This window comes from Xenopus tropicalis, chromosome 10, assembly GCF_000004195.4.
Source record: "Xenopus tropicalis strain Nigerian chromosome 10, UCB_Xtro_10.0, whole genome shotgun sequence".
NCBI classification, from domain to species: domain Eukaryota; kingdom Metazoa; phylum Chordata; class Amphibia; order Anura; family Pipidae; genus Xenopus; species Xenopus tropicalis.
In genome coordinates, this window is record NC_030686.2 from 6,191,009 (window position 1) to 6,197,854 (window position 6,846).

Below are 6,846 nucleotides of genomic sequence, written 5' to 3' on the forward strand. Positions count from 1 at the left end.
AATAATAAAACAGTACCTGTACTTGATCCCAACTAAGATATAATTACCCCTTATTGGGGCAGAACAGCCCTATTGGGTTTATTTAATGGTTAAATGATTCCCTTTTCTCTGTAATAATAAAACAGTACCTGTACTTGATCCCAACTAAGATATAATTACCCCTTATTGGGGCAGAACAGCCCTATTGGGTTTATTTAATGGTTAAATGATTCCCTTTTCTCTGTAATAATAAAACAGTACCTGTACTTGATCCCAACTAAGATATAATTACCCCTTATTGGGGCAGAACAGCCCTATTGGGTTTATTTCATGGTTAAATGATTCCCTTTTCTCTGTAATAATAAAACAGTACCTGTACTTGATCCCAACTAAGATATAATTACCCCTTATTGGGGCAGAACAGCCCTATTGGGTTTATTTCATGGTTAAATGATTCCCTTTTCTCTGTAATAATAAAACAGTACCTGTACTTGATCCCAACTAAGATATAATTACCCCTTATTGGGGCAGAACAGACCTATTGGGTTTATTTCATGGTTAAATGATTCCCTTTTCTCTGTAGTAATAAAACAGTACCTGTACTTGATCCCAACTAAGATATAATTACCCCTTATTGGGGCAGAACAGCCCTATTGGGTTTATTTCATGGTTAAATGATTCCCTTTTCTCTGTAATAATAAAACAGTACCTGTACTTGATCCCAACTAAGATATAATTACCCCTTATTGGGGGCAGAACAATCCTATTGGGCTAATTCCATGTTTAAATGATTTTTAGCAGACTTAAGGTACAGAGATTCAAATTACAGAAAGATCCCTTATCTGGAAAACCCCAGGTCCCAAGCATTCTGGATAATAGGTCCCATAACTGTACTATATTTCTGTATTTAATTATCATTGTGTAACTAAGGCCAAAGGCACATGGGGCAATTAGTTGCCGTGACATTTAAAAACTCAGTGGCGGGGACTTATTGTGGCAGTTTAGCTGCCATGGGTTACTATATTGCCGAGACCAATCCTGCACCCTTTGTGGCGTGCCGATTGGTACCCACGCCGGCCATTAATCTTACAGAAACTTTCTGTCACAAGCAGTTGCTGATGGGTTTGCTGTACAGTGCACTGTCAAGGCGATCAATATATATATATCAAGTCGATCAATGCGATTAATATGTGCAAATATCTATATGGCTATATATCTTACACGCGAATATCCAAGATACAGCGGAAAGAACATTTCACTAGATTAGATGAATTAAAGGGCCCTGGTCATAGCAAAAAAATAGTTTTCCCCGCTGTGTGGGCTACTAGAGCAAAATGCTTGTGGACGGCCATGTCAGGACCAGGGTCGGCGGCCCAGACCCAATCCCTGTTGCCACTTCCCGCCGATGTCCTCCCCTGACGCGTTTCACTTAGGGGTGCTCAGGGGAGAACATGGGGCGGGTGGTAGGGGCCCCTGCAGGGGGTTAGGGGGTGCGGGTGACGCGGCCGGCTGGGGCACCTTGGGGAGGCAGCCCCGGTGGGCCCTGCACCCCCCAGTCCGACCCTGGTCAGGATTCCTAGCACACAAATAATGGGGCGTGTCCCAGTTGGCTTCCTGTAATGTCACACACGTGCATAGATAGCCGGGAGACTGGCCAAGCATGGCCACTGGGGGGCTCCCAGGGTGGGGGGCATATTGTTTGCTTGTATTTTTATACAAATAGGTTTTTGCCAGTAATCAATTTTTCTGATATTGCTTCTCAAAAAATTTAGTTTTCGGAGAGTTTCCCTGAAAAAAATTCGTATTTTCCGAAAATAACCAGTATAATTCGAGATTTATTAACGCTAAGGTTGCTTATTTCTCGGGGAAAAAAAATCAGCTGGTTTGTTCTGTTGAGTAGCATTGAGTCCTATGGAAGGCTTCCAATACTAGAAATGTTCGAGTTTAACTTGAAAATGGTTAAAAAAGTGAATATTCATTGTCAGCCTGTCCTTTTGCTACACACTTTCCCATCACTGTTTTCTATTTCACCCAGTTTCAAGGGGAATTTAATCCCCTCATTGTTTTCTATTTCACCCAGTTTCAAGGGGAATTTAATCTCCTCATTGTTTTCTATTTCCCCCAGTTTCAAGGGGAATTTAATCTCCTTATTGTTTTCTATTTCCCCCAGTTTCAAGGAGAATTTAATCTCCTCATTGTTTTCTATTTCCCCCAGTTTCAAGGGGAATTTAATCTCCTCATTGTTTTCTATTTCACCCAGTTTCAAAGGTAATTTAATCCCCTCATCGTTTTCTATTTCACCCAGTTTCAAGGGGAATCTAATCTCCTCATTGTTTTCTATTTCACCCAGTTTCAAAGGTAATTTAATCCCCTCATCGTTTTCTATTTCACCCAGTTTCAAGGGGAATTTGTTCCCCTCATCGTTTTCTATTTCACCCAGTTTCAAGGGGAATTTGATCCCCTCATTGTTTTCTATTTCACCCAGTTTCAAGGGGAATTTAATCTCCTCATTGTTTTCTATTTCACCCAGTTTCAAAGGTAATTTAATCCCCTCATCGTTTTCTATTTCACCCAGTTTCAAGGGGAATTTGATCCCCTCATCGTTTTCTATTTCACCCAGTTTCAAGGGGAATTTGATCCCCTCATCGTTTTCTATTTCACCCAGTTTCAAGGGGAATTTGATCCCCTCATTGTTTTCTATTTCACCCAGTTTCAAGGGGAATTTGATCCCCTCATCGTTTTCTATTTCACCCAGTTTCAAGGGGAATTTGATCCCCTCATTGTTTTCTATTTCACCCAGTTTCAAGGGGAATTTGATCCCCTCATCGTTTTCTATTTCACCCAGTTTCAAGGGGAATTTAATCCCCTCATTGTTTTCTATTTCACCCAGTTTCAAGGGGAATTTGATCCCCTCATTGTTTTCTATTTCACCCAGTTTCAAGGGGAATTTAATCCCCTCATTGTTTTCTATTTCACCCAGTTTCAAGGGGAATTTAATCCCCTCATTGTTTTCTATTTCACCCAGTTTCAAGGGGAATTTAATCCCCTCATTGTTTTCTATTTCACCCAGTTTCAAGGGGAATTTGATCCCCTCATTGTTTTCTATTTCACCCAGTTTCAAGGGGAATTTAATACCCTCATCATTTTCTATTTCACCCAGTTTCAAGGGGAATTTGATCCCCTCATTGTTTTCTATTTCCCCCAGTTTCAAGGGGAATTTAATCCCCTCATTGTTTTCTATTTCACCCAATTCAAGGGGAATTTAATACCCTCATCATTTTCTATTTCACCCAGTTTCAAGGGGAATTTAATCCCATCATTGTTTTCTATTTCACCCACTTTCAAGGGGAAGTTAATCCCATCATTGTTTTCTTTTTCACCCAGTTTCAAGGGGAAGTTAATCCCATCATTGTTTTCTATTTCACCCACTTTCAAGGGGAAGTTAATCCCATCATTGTTTTCTATTTCACCCACTTTCAAGTGAAGCAACTGTTGGAAAATATCCTGATTTGTTCTCTCTAGAAAGACCGTGGTCAACAAAATTTCAGATTTAGATTTAGTTCTTTCAAAGTTTTGGAAACGCTCAGAGCAACTCTGAATAAAATACACTGGCTGGCTAGTTTCATTGTCTATGGAAAATGGCATTTCTTAAAACAAATACATTTTTTTTATGCCCAAATATATCACAATCATCATACATATGGAGTAGAATTTAGCAGTACAATCAATGACCTACTCTAGTATATTATATATTCCTATTCTATAGTAAATATGAATAAGTAGACAAATAGGTATAAGATCTGTTATCCAGAATGCTAAGGACCTGGGTTTTTTTGGATAAGGGGATATTTCTGTTATTTTGGATCACTATAGTTTATCTGCTAAAAATAATTTTTTAAACCCAATAGGGCTGTTCTGCCCCAATAAGGGGTAATTATATCTTAGTTGGGATCAAGTACAGGCACTGTTTTATTATTACAGAGAAAAGGGAATCATTTAACCATGAAATAAACCCAATAGGGCTGTTCTGCCCCCAATAAGGGGTAATTATATCTTAGTTGGGATCAAGTACAGGTACTGTTTTATTATTACAGAGAAAAGGGAATCATTTAACCATGAAATAAACCCAATAGGGCTGTTCTGCCCCAATAAGGGGTAATTATATCTTAGTTGGGATCAAGTACAGGTACTGTTTTATTATTACAGAGAAAAGGGAATCATTTAACCATGAAATAAACCCAATAGGGCTGTTCTGCCCCCAATAAGGGGTAATTATATCTTAGTTGGGATCAAGTACAGGTACTGTTTTATTATTACAGAGAATAGGGAATCATTTAACCATTAAATAAACCCAATAGGGCTGTTCTGCCCCCAATAAGGGGTAATTATATCTTAGTTGGGATCAAGTACAGGTACTGTTTTATTATTACAGAGAAAAGGGAATCATTTAAACATGAAAAAACCCAATAGTATTTATCTGCCTCCAGTAAGGAGTAATTATAGTTTGGCATAATATCATTATCATGTACTAGCTATGCCCCTTGCCTATTCCTATATGCCTCCATACATATATAATACCTGCATAGTGAAAGATATGTTATGGGATACCTACCTGCTGATGTGCTCTGTGCTGGACGTGAGCTTGTGTAGTCTCACAAGATATTATTGCCATCTCTGTATTTATATATTTGACTCAATGAGCAAGAGGATGGGGAGGGAAGGAGGAGACATAGATAAGAGAGGAGGGGATACTAGCAGCCTCAACAGCATCCCTATGCTAGTTTATAATTCTGTGTATGGTCCTTAATACATGTAATACAGGTACGGGACCTGTTATCCGGAATGCTGGGGACCTGGGATCTTTGTGTAATTTGGATCTCCATACTATATATACTTAAAAATCATTCTAACATTAATTAAACCCAATAAGATTGTTGTTTCCATTTAAGTACAGGTATAAAATCTGCGCATGTATCTGTGTATCTGCCGATACCCTTGGGGGCCCTACAATGGGGGTCACTTCCGTACGATTGGTGCCTGTAACTGTTTCATGTTCAGAACATCCTCCCATTGGTTATTGTTAGGGCTTTATACTACAATTTCAGAGTTTTAGATCGTTGCATTTAAACGTACGACTGATATCCCAACGTTTGTCAGAAGACTAAAACGTTTATGGTCACCTTTATCCTAATGCTCAGGGACTCAAATGAAGTTTTCTTATTAATAAATAAGCGAGCATTGGATATGTGAGTTTATTTGATTTAGAAAGAAAAACCTCAAATTCATTAAATCAAAAATTGATAAATAGGCTCATCTACTACTAAAAAAATCAAAATAAACCCAATAGGATAGTTTTGACCCCAATAAGGATGATATCACCTCCCCCCAACAGCAGCCGATCAGCAGAACAATGGGAAGGGAGCAAGATAGCAGCTCCCAGTTGGTATCAGAATAGCACTCAATAGTAAGAAATCCAAGTCCGGCTTGGGACTCCTCCAGTTACATGGGAGTAGGAGAAACAATAGGTTAGCTGAAAGCAGTTCTAATGTGTAGCGCTGGCTCCTTCTGAAAGCTCAGACTCAGGCACACTTTACTGCTGCGCTGCAAGTTGGAGTGATATCCCCCCCCTCCCCCCCAGCAGCCGATCAGCAGAACAATGGGAAGGGAGCAAGATAGCAGCTCCCAGTAGGTATCAGAATAGCATTTAATAGTAAGAAATCCAAGTCCGGCTTGGGACTCCTCCAGTTACATGGGAGTAGGAGAAACAATAGGTTAGCTGAAAGCAGTTCTAATGTGTAGCGCCGGCTGAAAGCTCAGACTCAGGCACACTTTACTGCTGCGCTGCAAGTTGGAGTGATATCCCCCCCCTCCCCCCCAGCAGCCGATCAGCAGAACAATGGGAAGGGAGCAAGATAGCAGCTCCCAGTAGGTATCAGAATAGCATTTAATAGTAAGAAATCCAAGTCCGGCTTGGGACTCCTCCAGTTACATGGGAGTAGGAGAAACAATAGGTTAGCTGAAAGCAGTTCTAATGTGTAGCGCTGGCTGAAAGCTCAGACTCAGGCACAAGGCACTGAGATGGCGCCTACACACCAATATTACAGCTACAAATACATTTGTTGGTACAAGAATAAAAGGTTAAATGGCAGAGGGAATTATTTGCCATGTAAACAGTGTCATTTAGAAATAAAAAGTGCCCCTAAGCAAAGCATAGCATCATTCCTGGGATCAAAAAGAATCCCAAGACAATATCCATGGCATTACAGTCAGTCTTTGTGATAAAAAATAAAAAAATGAGAGTTCAGCCTTTGTCAAATATGCACTTTAAGTCCCATACGAATGGTGAAGTCTAATGTCACAATATGCCAGCAGACAAATGCTATAAGTGAAGAAAGGTGTAACTGCTGAAGTTAGTTAATGGATTTTATCTTCTAGGTTTTATTGATCATAGTAACATAGCAAATAGGCTGAAAAAAGACACAAGTCTATTGAGTTCAACCTTTCATGCCAATATATAACCTGCCTAACTGCCAGCTGATCCAGAGGAAGGCAATAAAACCAGTCCCTGGATGAACTTGTACTAAGAGCTATCTCCCATACCCCTGTATTCCCTCAACAGTCACCCAACCCCTTCTACCCCTTCTTGTACCTATATAATGTATCAGCCAGTACGACTGATTCAAGGGGGGAATTCTACAACTTCCCAGCTCTCACTGTAACAAACCCTTTCCGTATATACAGACAGAGCCTCCTTTCTTCTACTCAGAGTGGGTGCCCTCATGCCCGTTGGAAGGACCTACTGGTAAATAAAGCATAAGAGAGGTTATTATATGATCATAGACATAATTATCATATCTTCCCTTAATC